This window comes from Pectinophora gossypiella, chromosome 13, assembly GCF_024362695.1.
Source record: "Pectinophora gossypiella chromosome 13, ilPecGoss1.1, whole genome shotgun sequence".
In the NCBI taxonomy this organism is placed as follows: Eukaryota; Metazoa; Arthropoda; class Insecta; order Lepidoptera; family Gelechiidae; genus Pectinophora; species Pectinophora gossypiella.
In genome coordinates this window covers 3,401,348-3,419,189 of record NC_065416.1, presented here as the reverse complement: position 1 = coordinate 3,419,189, position 17,842 = coordinate 3,401,348, and the positions used below count along the sequence as shown (strand labels likewise).

Here is a 17,842-nt window from a genome sequence, read left to right as displayed (position 1 = left end):
AAAATTAAAAAATACTCAAAAAGTTTTTTATTTAGGAATATTCTTCCTCGTTATTATTACTCTAATTACTAAAGTAAATAGGTATTTGTAAACACGTGACCAACGTTTACGTGATGCCAATATGTCGTGAACGACACCTTACCTACTGCGTTTAACTATAGGCAGAATAACCTCGGGTTCGTGCTAATGAGAATTATTAATCCAATGCTAAGTACTAACGACAGAAGATTATTAAATTATCAGCAATTTCTGAGGCGAAATATTCCAAATTCCAAAGCCGGTTTTATAGGTGATTTTAAATATTTATTACACTACAATTACACGGCCTCCGTGGTCCAGTGGTTTGAGCTTTGGGTTCAAATCCCGGTGGGGACACATCATGAAAATCACTTTGTGATCCCTAGTTTGGTTAGGACATTACAGGCTGATCACCTGATTGTCCGAAAGTAAGATGATCCGTGCTTCGGAAGGCACGTTAAGCCCCGGTTACTACTTACTGATGTAAGTTAGTAGTCGTAACCATGTCAGGGGGGCCTCTGGCGGCTCAATAATAACCCTGACACCAGGGTTGATGGGGTTGGTAATCGACCTCGCAAACCCACACCACAGAAGAAGAATGTTTATTATAAAATTACATTTCTAGCAATTTATTAGAAAAATGAGATCATATTTAAGTACTTAATTGTAGTTTTCCATCGCAAATCGTTTTAAAAAAAAGTTAAGTTGCATTAAACGTGATCGGGACATTTGAAATACTTATTTAAATGTAACCACGTGATGTTTTTACACTTTATTTATTGACATTTTAATGCGGAATTAAATACCGTAACATAACTATTTTGATCAACAGAAAAGAAATAAAAAAAAAACATTTTTTCACAATTGTTTACTTATAAGAAAAAAAATACACATAACATAAAGAAAATATAAAGGTTGGCCTCACTGCTTAGTGCATTTTTTTCCAGACAAACAACAAAATGAAAACGGCCTCACTAAAAGTTTGAAATATACTTAAATAAATAAATATGTGGGTGTTAAGTAGATTTATTTTAGTTAATTAAGTATTTTAATTATAATTTTAAATAAATTTTCTTGAAACATAAAACCTACCAACTGTCTACAAAACCATGAATCCTATGCGAATAAATGATTTGATTTGATTTGAAGGCAAGAGGGGAATCACTGTTGGTGAGAGCCTTCAGCGCTCCCCATTTGTCCGGCCAAGAAGTTAATGCCATCTGCGGCAAATCTACAATAAGTCACGTCAAAAAAAAAAAAAAAAAAAAAAAAAAGGAATCACTGCCCTATTTTTCCCTAAAAAAGTAGCATGGAGAGTTAGGAGAATGCTACACCGACAAGAGCGTGGCTCTTAAATTAGTGATGATGAAATAAATATGTAAGTAGTGTAGTGAAATAAAAATCCAGGTTATTTACGGGTGCTTACCTCAAGGCTGTCCGTTATTGTGATTGAAGAATGGGCGCTATTATGTGATCACCATTGACTAGAATAGCTTCAATCAAATGTAATTACCCCGCTCAATGGCAGTCGTACTAAGCACTGCCTACTTATCAGCTCGCTTCACTTTTGTCACTATAGCACCCAGGTTCAATCGTCCGTTGCGCACCTTGGGTACTACAATGTCCAGTGCCCACATCACATCTCCCTAGCATTATCCCGTTTTTTCACAGGGTCCACTTACCTAACCTGAAGATTTGATAGGTTCGGTTTTTTACAGAAGCGACTGCTAGTTTGACCTTCCAACCCGCGAAGGGAATAAACCCCTTTACAGGTTAGGTCACATACCTCCGAAAATGCATTTCTCGGGAATGTGGGTTTTCTCATTATGTTTTCCTTCGCCGCTGAGCACGTGATAATCATTTATGATCCAAAAAAATTGTCCGGGGTGTGGTATAAGTAATAGTCAGTTTCAGCACTTGTAAGGAAGACCAACACACTTTGTTTGACGCACATGGTATTGTTGTAAATTAGGTTGACGTGTGAACAACTGAACAACTCAATAATCGTCGTTCTCTTTGAAATCCACCCAGTAATGCGTTATGGGACCGGCGAACAGTGAGGACAATGATCCGAATGTTACAATAACAACTGGCAATTCGTGAGAAAACCATTTTGTTAAAAAAAAAACCAAGCATACGTACTTATAACTAGATAAGTACATAACGGCCTCCGTGGTCCAGTGCTTGAGCGTTAGGCTTAAGATCCGGAGTTCCCGGGATCGAATTCTGGTGGGGAAATATCACAAAAATTACTTTGTGATCAATAGTTTGGCTAGGACATTACAGGCTGATCACCTGATTGTCCGAAAGTAAGATGATCCGTGCTTCGGAAGGCATGTTAAGCCGTTGGTCCCGGTTAATACTTACTTGTGTAAGTATGTAGTCGTTACATGAGTCATGTCAGGGGCCTTTGGCAGCCGCCAAACCCTGCCACCAGGGTTGATGAGGTCGGTTATTAGTCTCACAAGCGACGCAAGAGAAGAAGAAGAAATTAACATATCAGAGGTCAAAACGGTCAGACATTGTTTTTTGATAGTTAGGGTACATCATTATTCAATAATATAATGTAATGGCGGAGACATATATACAAAAAAATCGCTTGATGTTTGGATCAGATATGGTATACCATTATGTTGCTACCTATATTGCTTCTCTTTACAATGATCAGGATAATAATGGGTGAGTGTAATAACAAGGGTCATCATTTATACCCAAAAACAAACAAAAGATGCGTATGTCTGTTATCCATGAAATTAGAAGGTTAAACGAAGGCAACTCTACTATATAGCGCCATCTATATTTTTTTAAGGGAACGTAGCCTTGAAAGTCCCTCATTAGTTATAGGTTCCTTACTTAATATTATCCGGCCAAGGAGTTAATGCCATCTGCGGCAAATCTACAATAAGTCACGTCAAAAATAAAAATACCTAATATTATGTACTTAACTAACATTTCCTTTCATTCTTTTTTGTTTTCATTTCCTCATTTTGCATTCTGCGCTGCGCTCCAAAACTAAAATAGCAGACGTAGCGAGAAAGGCTGCCTGCTTGAAATGGAGCTGGGCTGGACATGTTGCCCGAATGCCCGATGATCTCTGGGCCAAAAAACTACAGAGTGGGTTCCTGCAAATAGACCGCTTTTCGAAACGGTGGTACGAATAGGCTGGGGACAGGGAGGAGTGGAAGAAGGGAAGAGAGGCCTTTGCCCTGCAGTGGGACATTGAGGGCTATTAATTATAATAATAACTAACATTTTGTTTTTATTTAGTTGTTCTTTTAGCTTATGTATGGAATGTTAATGATGTTATCGTTATTTTTATATAGTTTTTTTTTATTATATTTGCAAGTCATAAAAGTCAAAGTCTAAGAGATCTCATTCATGATAAGTACTTTATATTATAACTTGATATATAAGTAATGTATTATGATGTATGTTGAATTCTAGTATATCTAGATGATATAGCATTATAATGTCATGAGCTGCTAACACACATACGGTCACGAGTACTAATATGTATACATTTTGAAACCATGTCACATTAACTTTTTTGACAATTTAAACCGTAAGTCTCATTAAATGACAAATATGTTAGTGCGACAGAGTCCTAAAGTGGGTACATCATAATGCTCATGACTGTACATAATCATAAACAGCCTATATAAGTCCCATAGCTAGGCACAGGACTCCTTTCAATCAACCAGAGGACAGTATGGAGCATATTTCAACCATGCTGTTCCACTGCGGGTTGGTGGAGGTGTTTGGCGGTTTCAGGGGCCTTTGGCGGCTCATTAAAAACCCTGACACCAGGGTTGAGGCTGGTATTCCATCTTTCAAGCCACACGATAGAAGAAGAATGTCTCCTAAATACAGGTGGTACCGGGAGACTTGTAGAAGTCCTGGCTAAAACTGTTTACCCATATATTTTCTACCCATTCTACACGTATAGCGTTATATGGTCGTAAGCCCCAAAGTCCTTTTAAAATCCAAATCCCATTGTTTAACTATTGTGTCTGGAAATCCGGGCCTTACGAGGATATAGCGTGCAATAATCCACATGATAAGAAAAAGAAGAAGACATGACATGTCGTATTATTTTAATGGACAATTTTATTTTTAGAATCCTGGGTAGTTGAGATTTATTTAAGTTCTTACCTGTATTTTAAAACAATGTATTTTTTATGTGTCCCTTCCATTTGCGATAAGGAAAAACAGTACTAAAGGTAGTTTTCCTCGGTAGTACCGTAAATATATTTGCTTTACTACAAGGCTGTATAAATGTATTACCTATGGTGGTGATGTAAAGCACATTAGACATACGATTCAATACTGCATTTTAAAATATAAAAAAAATGCAATATTTTTTTTTATAATATTGACTCTGTGGTCGAGTGGTTTGCACCAGAACCCAGAACTCAGAATCATGGTCTGAATCATCCCCTTCAGTATTCGTTACGATATCACTAACACCCTATCTAAATTATATAAAAGGAGAAACTGACTGACTGACTGACATATCAACGCACAGCTTAAACGGCTAAATGTAGGCACTTGAAATTTGGAAGGGAATTAGCTTAGGTACCGTCGATGGTCACTAAGAAAGGAATTCCCGAAATTCCCACGGGAACGGGAATTAGCGGGAAATCCCTTAATATGAAAAATCTAAACCACTTAAGTTAGACGCTTGAAATTTGGCATGCAGGTAAACTTAAAGCTACCATAGTAAACTTAAAGCTTAGTTGCAACAGGATATTGGAAAATTCTCACAGGAACGGGAGCTAGCGGGAAAAAACATTTGTATGAAAAAATCTAAACCGCGTAAGATACGAGTTCTCAATCTAGCATGCATGCATACCTTAGTAAATATAAAGTTTAGTTATGGCTGTATTTTGAAAAATTTCATTATTCTATACACCTCTAAAGAATACACGCGTGAAGCTATTTTTTTTTATTATTTTTTAATATAATTGGCTCGCTTTTGACCATCTCAGCTGATGGTAAATGACGATGTGGTCTAGGGTGGATCACGCTTACCTAGCAAATGCCTCATCCTAGCCTTGTAGACTCCCAGATTATAACGAGTCGGAAACACGGATGACGGCAGCTATGTTATGTATCTAAAACCTATAGCCGAATAGATATAAAATAACGCTTTATAATAATATCTTGAATACTAGTACTACCTATTGTTTCATTAAACGCCGGAGATTGTACATATGTGTAAATAAACATGCACAAAAGGTATTCCACAACAATACTCAATATTTCATTATGCATACCTTTATGTAACCGTGTATTGAAAACAGATAGCAATACCATTTTTATGATTCAGCAAACATAGATAGCGATACGTTAACAGCTAACTATTAAAATAAATACTTGTGAGTATTCCTACGAGTCGCCATACGCGTGACTAAGGGCCTGATTCAGACTTTCACACCTTAAGTTAAGCAACTTCGATAATAAAGGCTTGACCATACCTTTAATAAACAACGCGCCAGTATTTCTCAAGCGTTGAAAAATAATTTCAATTACTTAGATAATGAGTGTATACGGCGTCCTATGGCGACCGAGTTTTCTAAATTCACGCACGCCTCAGCGTTCGATTTACGAAATATTACATGTTATCGATGTATCGATAGAACTATTCGATAAGTTGCGAAACGTTGTCTGTGGTAAATGAATTTATTTTTTTAATAATGGCAAGCATGTCAAGGATCGGTATTAAACAGCCAATGGAAAGTCTGCCAATAATTTTGCATGTCACGAATGGGATTGTTTATTTGAAAATGGAAAAGAAAATGAAACCTTATTGAAGGGATTTATTGTTACATAACATGATAAAAACTCACGACTATACCCCTATTGGAATAGTCGGAGGTACATCCATCGCAAGACGAACTAAGTACCGACACTTCACCGAGTTTTCTATTAGGTGGTAAGCCGTATGGTCTTATTACGGTTAATTAAGGTTAATGACTGTACCTTTTATGCCTACCTTGATAAAGACTGCGCTTAACTGAGTCAGTATTTCATTATGATGATCGATGACGAGACATAAGATGACGACATTGATAAGAGATTACGTATCTGACTAGGTGGAAGGTGCGACGGGTTAGCTACAAGAATAATAACCATCACACATCACATCTCTCTAACATTATACCGTTTATTTTTTTCACAGGGTCCGCTTACCTAACCTAAAGATTTGACAGGTCCAGATTTTTACAGGAGCGACTGCCTGTCTGACCTTCCAACCCGCGAAGGGAAAACCAGCACAAAACAGGTTAGTTCACATACGTCCGAAAACGCATTTCTCGGGAATGTGGGTATCCTCACGATGTTTTCTTTCATAACACGTGACAATCATTGATTTATGATCCAAACATGAATTCGAAAACAAATTCGACAATCATTGGTTTAGGCCTGTGCTGGATTCGAAGCTGCGACCTCAAAGTGAGAGGCAAGCGTTCTACTGGGCTACCACGGCTACCGTAAATCGAAATAGAAATAATAACCATCATTAATCAATTATTAAGATACGAATACTTACCGATAATAATTGCAAATTGTTTTCTGTTGGGTGACTCGTGGAGTCGTGGCTATTATTTTGCTTATTACAGCAATGAATGCTGTCCTGCCCTGCAGCGGTGCCCTGGGCGCTGCCTGTCCCGCTTTCGCAAGTCTGTGTGCTCCCTTAAAAAGATTTTATATATAAAGTCTAAAATCGAAAAATCAATTAAGGCGATTGGGGTTACGGGCTGTATTGGGCTGGATTTTTCCTTCGCAGGTTGGAAGGTCAGACAGGCAGTCGCGATTGTAAAAGACCGGACCTGTCAAGTCTTCAGGTTAAGTAAGCGGACCCTGTGAAAAAGGGACAACGCTATGGAGATGATGATGATGATAATGTCTAAAATACAAATTCGTACATGCGTAAGCATTGCTTTTTTTGACGTGATTTATTATAGCTCAGAAAAAATTGAATTTAGAATTTAAAATAATTTTTAAAAAGGAAAAATTCCCTGCCTACTTTATTTATTGCAGTTTAAAAATTACGCCTTGTATTACTTAGATAATTCCATTGTCAATTGAATTGAATAATCGACTGACGCTACTCAGTCTTAAGGTACCTAATGACAATTAATAGGGTTGTTTTTGAATTTTGAAGGATATTTTTGAATTTTGAAGGTTGTTGCAATATTGCCTTCAACCTTCAGGTTAGGTTAGCAGACCTGGTGAAAAACAGGATAAAGTATTGCTATCGGGGATATGTATGAAAACATTGGGTGATGTTGGGTCCCTTTCAATACCGAGATGTCTGCAAGTTGTCTTCTAGTCTTGTAGCTCTGACCACCCTGATAAGCATTACGTGCGTGAGTTATATCTATACAAGAAAACCCAGACAATGTACCATTAACATCAAACCATTATAGTAAATGAACACATTAACGTTATTACCATTCAATAACTAACTGGTACGATTTATTAGTCACAAGTTTAGTATGTGTGTGAGGGTTATGCAATATTTAAGCTTCACTTGTGCAATCACAGTAAAAGTGATTGCATATTTTGTTTTTTTTTTATTATGTTAGCAACATGTACGTATAATAATAATGTAGGTAAGTAGTGCGTTCATCGCGGAAGTAGGGTGTTTTTTAGGCTTCGTATATCGATACGCGGAGCGATGAGCGGTGAATACAAACATATCGCGTTGTATGAAATTGTTGACGGTGAAGCGTTGCAGCTAGACGATTTTTTTAAAAACAAATATATATATATATGTATATTGACGTGACTTATTGTATATTTGCCGTCATTAACTCCTTGGCCGGACAAATGGAGAGGGCTGAGAATTCTCAAGGAACAAGTAACCTCGTAGCTAGAACTATCCTTTTTCATGTCGGAACCCAATTTTTCACGAAAAAATAATATGAAAGTTCGCCACCAAACTTGACATTTTGATATTCACCCACATATAGAACGGCAACTCTCCGCTCCCCACCAGCGTCTGAGCTAGGTTTACCTCACCCGCCCTCGAACATAGTTTAGACTTGAATCAAGGCGTATTCAGGCACTATTAGAGGTTGCGTGTTCCACCTTAGAAGCCGGATCGTGGTCAAACGCATTCAAATATCTTAATACATACATACACATACATAAACTCACGCATATTTCCCACCGGGGAAAGCAAAGACTATGGAATTCCATTTGCTTCGATCCTGACACACTTCACATTAATCAATCGTTTCATACGCGCACGCCGGTTCAGAGAAGATCGTACTGAACTTTTTCTAAGAACATCTCAATTTGGTCAATGTAAATCCTTCTAGGTCTTCTTCTGCCAGCGCTACCGCCAACTTTCACATCATTTAATACTCGTAAAAAGACTAAATTTGTAGAAATAGGGAGATTTGCCACTAGATCCTTTGCCTCAGGTGCGGCGGAAGAAGAAAACTGTCAAAAACCGCTCTCGTGCCCGCTCCCGCGCCCGCCTCCTCTTTCATTCTGAACGTGACCTTTTTATAGCTATGTATGTATACGTATGTATGTACAGATGTATGGTTGATTGAATGGGAGTGGAGATTGTAAACATGTGATACGTATTGGATCAATGAACGATGTCCGATTAGTTTGAACTAACAACGTTTAGATTTTGAATTTGAAAATGTGCGCTTTAAGTCTGTGTGTTTAAGGATGTTTATTAGTTGACAACGGGTAGGTAGGTATGTTTGAAAACTTACATACACTGAAAGAGGGAGAAACCACATCCGTATGTGAATGGTTTTGTTTGTGAGGGTTTTTTTTATTTAAACGGGATATAGGTGCCGGCGTTGATGTCTTTTATATGTAATTTTACCTTGTCGTCATCATAGTACTCACACTTACAATCCATCCACATACATACATACATACATACATAAACTCACGCCCGTAATCCCTAATGGGGTGGGCAGAGCCACAAGTAATCAAAGACAACTTGCAGCCACTGTTGATACGATGTCGTAACAACAACAATCCATCCACACTTTCTTAAATCGTCGCCTACTCCTATATACGTATTCATCCACATTCATACCTTTCATGCCTCCTCATCATACTCGTAAATATCTTAAGTTTATTATCATAATATAAGGTTTTACAAGGGGTATGATCCCTCTGTAACCTCTATTGTCTAGTAACAGCCTCCGTGGTCCGAGTTCGATTCCCGATGGGGACATTGTCGAAATTAGTGAGACTGTCCTTTGTTTGGTAAGGACATTGTAGGCTTGAATCACCAGACTGTCCGAAAAAGTAAGATGATTCCGTGCTTCAGAGGGCCCGGTTATTAGCCGTAAAAACACCTCCACCACCCGCAGTGGAACAGCGTGATGGAGTATGCTCCATATCCCCTATCAAATTACAGATATTTAGATACAGTATGCCTATAACTTCGTTTCATATTTAGATACAGGTATATCGTAGGCATATCAATAGATATAATATATATATCAAATATGTAGATAATATCTGGTGATTGAAGTAGTCTGCCTTGAGATGTCAGGATTGCACAGATATTGTCAAAAGACTGATACGACATTAAAATGTACCAACAAAATGTCACCAGTACAATTGTTAGATTTCATCATACTTTGTATGTAGGTAAATACCTACTTACTGTGATAATTTGAATCAATCAAAATTACTTTGTATTTGAGTGATATGCTCGCAAGCATTATAATAAATAGTAGGTATATTATACACTTGGTACCATGTCACATTAAATTTTTTGACAATTTGAACTGTGAGTCTCACTAAATCTCAAATATGTTGGTGCGACAGTGTTGTGAAAGTGGGTGTATGATATTGCTTTAATATGTTACATAATAATAACGCAAGTTTTTTTTTTTTGACGTGACTTATTGTAGATTTGCCGCAGATGCCATTAACTACTTGGCCGGACAAATGGGGAGCGCTGAAGGCTCTCACCCGGTACAACGTTTAAGACAACAGGCCTGAGGGTGCCCAGTGGGGCGCGAACCTCGGCTCAGGGCGTCGTCTGAAAGGAAAAATATTTGAAAGAATTAATCGACCCTAGTGGGTCAATAGCGATAAGCGCTGAATGAGGGAAATCATCGACCACGCCGGCGGGGTCGGTATCGGGGACTAATAACGCAAGGGAAGTCACTAATCCTTATGTTATTAATAATAATAAAAAAGTTTATTTAGGTAAAACCTACGACACACATATACATTTACAACATTAAAATAAGTATACACATATTAATATTTAGTTGGAAAACATAAAGGTATATGGGTGCCGCAGCTCACCAAAATGGGCCAGGGTTCAGTGCATTTTTCTCAGAGGGCAACACTGTTTTTCAATCCACGGCGATCGGTGAAATGCGAGTGCCCGAGTAGGTACGCGAGTCTATGTTTATCTCAAACCCTTGCCTTGACGGTATTGTCGACAATTTTCCATTTCCTCGCTGCCACTAAGTACATCTTGAGTTTTTCCGCATATTGTGCGATGGCGGTGCGATGGTGACCTTTTTACTTTGATGGGAAGTTCCTTGAGAAGAGTTGAGCAATCAACCATACAAATTAGATTTCAGAGCAGTGAATAAGTACTAACTACAAATTAAATCAGATAAAACTCACTTTACGAACTAAACTGAATTCACTTTTGATTCCTTCCGCACAATATCCCAGGAAGAGGAAATGACTAAAAAGCAACGCTAGATGGTGCCGAAGCATGGCTCCATCACAGCACAAGCTGAGCCATTCCCTTTTTCCCGTATTCGTAATATTTATAATTACCTAGTCCTTAAAGAAAAATGTAAACTGTTACTGGCAATAAATTTATTTTATTTTTCTTCTTTATTATTTATAAAACATATTTGGCTTTTGGTGTGTTTTTTACTTATTGTTGATTTGCCGCGTGTGGCGTTAACTACTTGGCTGGACAAAGGGGGAGCGCAAAGGGCTCTCACCCGGTACAAAATTTACGACAACAGGCTTGAGGATATCTGAGGGAGGGCGTAAGAATGAATACGATCTTAGTGTGTCGATAGCGTTCAACGAAGGAAATCGTTGACCACGCCGGCGGGGTAGGTTATGTCGCCTCTAAAGCTAGAGTAGTCGGGTTGTCAGGATCGTATATCCTTCGGGCATCGATGTATTTTAATAGGTAATAACGACCTCCGTGGTCCAGTGGTTGAGCGTTGGGCTCACGATCCGGAGGTCCTGGGTTCGATTCCCGGTGGGGACACATCACAAAAAATGCTTTGTGGTCAAAAACAAAAATTGAAAGTAAGATGATCCGTGCTTCGGAAGGCACGTTAAGCCGTTGGTCCCGGTTACTACTTGCTGATGTAAGTAAGTAGTCGCTACATGAGCCATGTCAGGGGTCTTTGGCGGCTCAATAGAAACCCTGACACCAGGGTTGATGAGGTTAGTACTCCACCTCACAACCCACACGATAGACGAAGAATAGGTACCGTCCCTGAGCGCGAAGTTGTTTTTTTTTCACAATGGTTGGGAGACCTATGTCAATGTACAGATTTTCATTGCGAAGGAACCACAGGATCGGTCTTCAATTAGACTGTATACAATCTTGCTGATTCCAATACACACCATTTAATTTTATTTTAAGTTCCAAGTACCTGTCATTTTCTTATCAAATTAATGGGAAACAAAAGAAATTTAAATATTCTTTCGAAGTTTTGACAGTTGATATTGACAGCACACGTCAAATGGGTTGCATATCAGCGAGATGCCTGTACCATTCGCCCGGGTTATTCGCATCATTATAAAGGATGTTAGTGGCATCGTAACGAATACTGAGGAGGATGATTCAGACCATGATTCTGAGTTAATATCAAGTGACAAAATCAATGAAGATTTTAGTTGTTTATTTTTTATTACCTATTTTAATTTCCATACCTTTGCGACGGAAAATTCCTCTTCATATCAACTCAGAATCATGGCGGAGTCATCCTCCAAAGTTTTCGTTACGATGTCACTAACACCCAGTATAGTTGCTCCCATTCTAGCATAGAAGTAGTACATACATACACATACATAAACTCACGCCTATTTCCCACCGGGGTAAGCAGAGACTACAGAATTCCATTTGCTTCGATCCTGACACACTTTTCTTGCTTCCTCCACAACTAGAAGTAGTAACTACTTAATAAGCAAACAAGTGGGTATTAAGAGCTCAAAAAGTGTAGTATATAAAGTAAAGTTTCCTTTTAACGAGTAATACAATCTGTAATCTCGTCACATAATGTTCAAGACCACGGACGTTTCCGTGTGTGACTACCTTAATTGCGACATTGACATCCTTGTATTTGCATTTCAACAAGATAAGTTGCCAATTCCGTTTTTTTGTTTATTAATATTACACAATATGATGGTAAGCTGCATATTTAGGGCATGTGCTAAGACACGAAAGGTACCAGCTGCTGCAACTCATAATGATGGGCAAAGTGGCAGGAAAAAGAAAAGTGGGTCGGAGGAGGAAGTCTTGGTTGCGTAATATCAGGGAGTGGACCGGGATCACGAGTGCGGTCGAACTGTTCCGCCTCGCGGGAGATAAGGATAAATTTTCAGAGCTGATGGCCAACCTCCACTAGTTGGAGAGGCACCTGAAGAAGTAGAAGAAGATGGTAACTCCAGGTGTTTGTTAATAAATGCTTACGGCAAATATTAAAGATCTTCTGGCCTAAAACTATTACAAACACAGAACTGTGGAGATTGACTGGGCAGAATACTGCGGAGGCTGACATCCGCACACGGAAATGGCGGTGGATTGGCTATGTTTTTAGAAAACCTGTGGAGCACCAGTCCCGAAGAGCTCTGACCTGGTGTGCGCGTGGAAATTGCTAAAGGCGGCCCAAAGAGACATGGCGACGTTCTGTTCACCGAGAGTTAAAAACTCTCGGCATATCATGGGAGCAAGCTACAGAGACTGCGAAGGATCGCGAGGAGTGGAAATCTGTTATTCGAGTCCTACACCCCAAGAAGGGATAAAAGGATTAGAAGAAGAAGAGAAGACGATGCTATAGTTACAACCATCAAGATTAACCTTGCTCTTTGTTCGATTGTGAACGAGAGCCCTTATCTGCGTGACTGCAGTGGACTACACGCGCCCAAATGGATTATAAGCTTTTGATATTGTTCTGTGCTTTGTATTTATACTAACATTATAAATAAGTCATTTACTAACACATATGAATCAATGGTTACTTGGAATTAAGATTGTATTTATTTATTTCTTAATTAACGCTACAAAAATACTTTTACGACTTATTTATACAATTGGCTTAGTTCTAGAATGAACAAAAAATAGTCTATATTTATCGATACACCAATAAAATATAAATCAGACGTATTGATGTTGAGAAACGAATATTTAATGCGGATTTTTATAGATGGTGTAATTTTATGCATATTAATATAATCCCATTGGATTTTTTTTCCTTTTTTTTATATACTTGTCGCAGGAATGTCGTTACTATAGACATCATATTATAGAACATATAACAATCATCATCATCAGCCCATTAACGTCCCCACTGCTGGGGCACGGGCCTTCCCTATGGATGGGTAGGGAGATCGGGCCTTAAACCATCACGCGGGCCCAGTGCGGATTGATGGTTATTAACGACTGCTAATGCAGCCGGGACCAACGGCTTAACGTGCCTTCCGAAGCACGGAGGAGCTCGAAATGAAAACTTTTTTTTTTGTGGTCACCCATCCAATGACCGGCCTTTGCGAAAGTTGCTTTACTTCAACAATCGCAGACCGAGCGCGTTAACCGCTGCGCCACCGAGCTCCTCATATAACAATAATATGTATTATTACATACAGCCCGCATTGGAGCAGCGTGGTGAAGTATGCTCCATACCCCTCCAGTTGACTGAGGGGGTCTGTGGCCATCAGTGGGACATAATATATGCAGACTGCTTACTTATTTATTTATTGTTTAAGTATGTGTATGACACGTCTATAACTTCATATATCACAAATCGTTACTTCTCCGTTTAATCGATTTAATATCTGTTGCCATGGTCGTAATCAGTTTTTGGTCTTGGAAGGTCGGAGGATATATAAGAAGTTTAAAAAAAGGGCTAAATTCAGTTAGATGTATGGGGCATTGCGGCCAGGGGTAAGCCTGTGTCGGTTTTTACGACATGCCTGGGAAGCTAAGCAGCTCAACAGACGTTATTTATTCGTTGCCAGTTCAGCAGTAGGTTTGTGTTTTTTAACTTGGATTGTTTCACCTTGCCTGTCCTTTAGACTTCGTAAATTACCCCACGCAAAACCATAATTACCTGCTTCCATTTTCGACGCGGGTGGACCTGTTTGAAATTCGTATAATATTATATTTTGTGGGTCATTCAACTTTGCAATTTTGCACTCTCGGTGATAATGGCTTGTAAAATATTATCTTTTTAAATGATTGATGAAAAAAATTAAAAAGGAATATCAATTTAATGTTCAGCATCTCCGCGGTACAGGGCATTTGCCTATTGTCCCAAAAATATAATTAAGTTTTAGCCGAATAAAAATAAGTATTGTACTTATTCTTTAAAGAAACGGCCGATTGATAAAAGTCCAAAGTTCAAAACCCTCATAAATTACCTCCATAAGCTACCTGAGTCTAAATATACGAATATATCGATAAGAATCTCGCTTCAATTCCAAGCTTTATATTATACTACTTAAACAATATAATTTGCTAACTTATAGATATGGCTATATTATACTGTATGTAGGTTATATATACCTCTAGATGGAATAAGTATTGTTAATTATAAGGCGTTCATTATGTTATAAAACTGAGCGTATAATTAGAAAAACAGTTATAGGTATTTACGTCATTTTATGGCCTTGGTACTGCAAAATATGTTTTTTTTTGTAATTAATAAACATATTTTTTTTATTTATGAACTTGTCTATTTTTGGTAAGTTAATTTAAGTATAAATACAATTATTAAGTATTCGTGATCAAATTAAATCGAGTTATATTTAAACTATATTTGGATAGCTATACGAAAAATAATTGAATGAGGTGTGTTTGTTGACGTTAGGTGCCTAAAATAAGTAAGTATTTTAATAGGCTATAAATATGGCGTAACCGTAACATATAGGTACTTACCGGTACTTATTAATATTTTAGTGTTTAAATGCGCAGTAACTCGAAGTCAAGTAATAATAAAACCTATTTTTATAAAATCTACCTTAAGATAAGACGTTATTGTCGTCTGTTTGCTACCTTTAAAACGTTACCACACCCCGGACACTTCATACAAACAACCTCGTTTTACACAGATACCACACATTGACGTTATCGTATACGCGCAACTGTGCAATACGTGGTCGGTCGCGGAGAGTTGCCGTTCTATAAGTACGTAGTATTATTCCTTATTCTATGCCAACATAAGTTCACGATTATAACTCAATTGGACTAGTGAGAAGTAGACACACAGAGCTTTCTGTTACTCCAACATTTGCGACAAATATTAGCGTATCGTACGTATACTTGGTGTATCAAAGTATGTGCGTGTTTTAGAACAAAGTATTTCAAACACTTGTACAAATACTCTGACACATTATACATTTTTATGACGGTTAATGTAGATAAGTGTTAAGTAGGTACGTGCCCTTAGCTTCAACTTGCATTGTGTTTTTATCGGTCTATCCACCATAGCTAAGTAGCGAAATAGAAATTTTCTAGTTTAAATATCGCTAAAGTACCCACAGTACCTCCTGTGGGACAATTAAACTGAAACCACAGTAATCAAGATATATGAGAAAAAAAGATTAATTTATTTATGTTTTACACTGAATCCGCTACGCGTACGCCATCTAGGTAACGGATAGGAACTACATTAGCATAGATTGTGAGAGCAACGACCGACCTCATCAGCCCTGGTGTCAGGGTTACTACTCGTATTGAAATGCGAAAAGCCCCTGAAAGAGCTCAAGTAACGACTTCGCCTTACGTTAATAGTATCCGACATTGACTTCTTAACGTTCCCTCCGAAGCACGGAACCATCTTATTTTTCGGACAAGCAGGTGATTTCAGCCTGCAATTTTCAGACCAATCCAGGGATGGTCTCACTGGCAATCGAATCCAGGACCTCCGGATCGTGAGCCCACCCTACCCTACACCCTTCATTATCACCAGCCCATTAACGTCCCCACTGCTGGGGCACGGGCCTTCCCTATGGATTGATAGGGAGATCGGGGCCTTAAACCACCACGCGGGCCCATTGCGGATTGGTGGTTAAAACGACTGCTGATGCAGCCGGGACCAACGGCTTAACGTGCCTTCCGAAGCACGGAGGAGCTCGAGATGAAAACTTTTTTTTGTGGTCACCCATCCTATGACCGGCCTTTGCGAAAGTTGCTTAACTTCAACAATCGCAGACCGAGCGCGCTTACCGCTGCGCCACCGAGCCCCCTACACCCTTAATCGCTACAAATTCTGTCAATGAAGGACTCCAGGCTGCGTTCCTCAAAACTAATATAGACGCAGGCGCTGTACAGGCTTTTTTCTTGGATAACAGACATATGTATCTTTTATCTTATAAAATTTTTGGGTAAGTATAAATGATGGCCCTTTTTATTACACCAGGCACAATCATATTACGCCTTATAGAAACCAGTTGAGCGCATTAATATTGTACTTATTTTACCTCATCATCATCATCATCAGCCGTACGACGCCCACTGCTGGGCATAGGCCTCCCCCAAGGATCTCCACGACTGTCGGTCCTGTGCTTATTTTACCTAAATAAATCAAATCAAATCAAATATACTTTATTGCACACAACATACAAAATAAATTTACACAAATGGATGATAGATACAGTACAATCTGGCGGCCTTATGTCTAAGCAGCAATTTCTTCCAGGCAACCAAAAAAATAAATATCAACCAATAAAATATCATACTCGAATTAACACAGGACAGATTGCTTGGTTTTATTTTTTAACTTTGGATCCATTGGTTGTTTTAATAAAACATATTAAAAAAAAATGTGTACGCAGTACATTTTGTACCATTCGAATGACGTCAAGTTTAAGAGAAAATGCGTGTTGTTAACCCATTTTTTGCAATCGTGTTCATATAAGTGGATGAAAAATAAACTTTTTTATTGAATTTGTTTTGGTCGGTTTACTGGGAATCCCAGAAGAATCATGGGAAACCACTGATGTACTTTTTGTGTTCTGATGTAAGCCTCCATACGGTTTTTGGCCATATTTTCTTATTATATATCGTGTGGGTTGTGAAGTGGATTACCAGCCCCATCAACCCTGGTGTCAGGTTTACTATTGAGCCGCCAAAGGCCCCTGACATGGCTCATGTAACGACTACTAACTTACATCAGTAAGTAGTAACCGGGACCAACGGCTTAGCGAGCCTTCCGAAGCACGGATCATCTTTCTTTCAGGTAATCAGATGATCAGCCGCTGTCTCTTCTATCGTGTGGGTTGTGAGGTGGATTACCAACCTCATCAATCCTGGTGTCAGGGTTACTATTGTGCCGCCAAAGGCTCCTGACATGACCCCACCTGTTGATGATGATGATGATGTGTCCCCACCGGGATTTAAACCCGGGAACTCCTCCTAACCTATTAAAACTGTCTTATACCGAACCATAGTTCAATTCAAAGTTATAGCGCTACATTTTCTTACAGCCTTATATAGTCTGTTTGTTTAGTATTCAAAGGAAAAAACCTAGTTCTCATACAATCCAAGGTTAAGAACTAGTGACATATTGATTTGGAGTGTGTATTGCAATGAATCGGTTTGTTTATCAAACATTGAGTT

At 38.6% G+C, this 17,842-nt stretch overlaps 1 protein-coding gene across 1 annotated transcript in view; it reads left to right on the top strand.

Annotated features, from left to right (window-relative positions):
- The window catches only part of LOC126371717 (putative inorganic phosphate cotransporter), a 79,250-nt gene that overhangs the window by 594 nt on the left and 60,814 nt on the right, over positions 1–17,842 (top strand). The gene's annotated exons all lie outside the window — the stretch shown is intronic.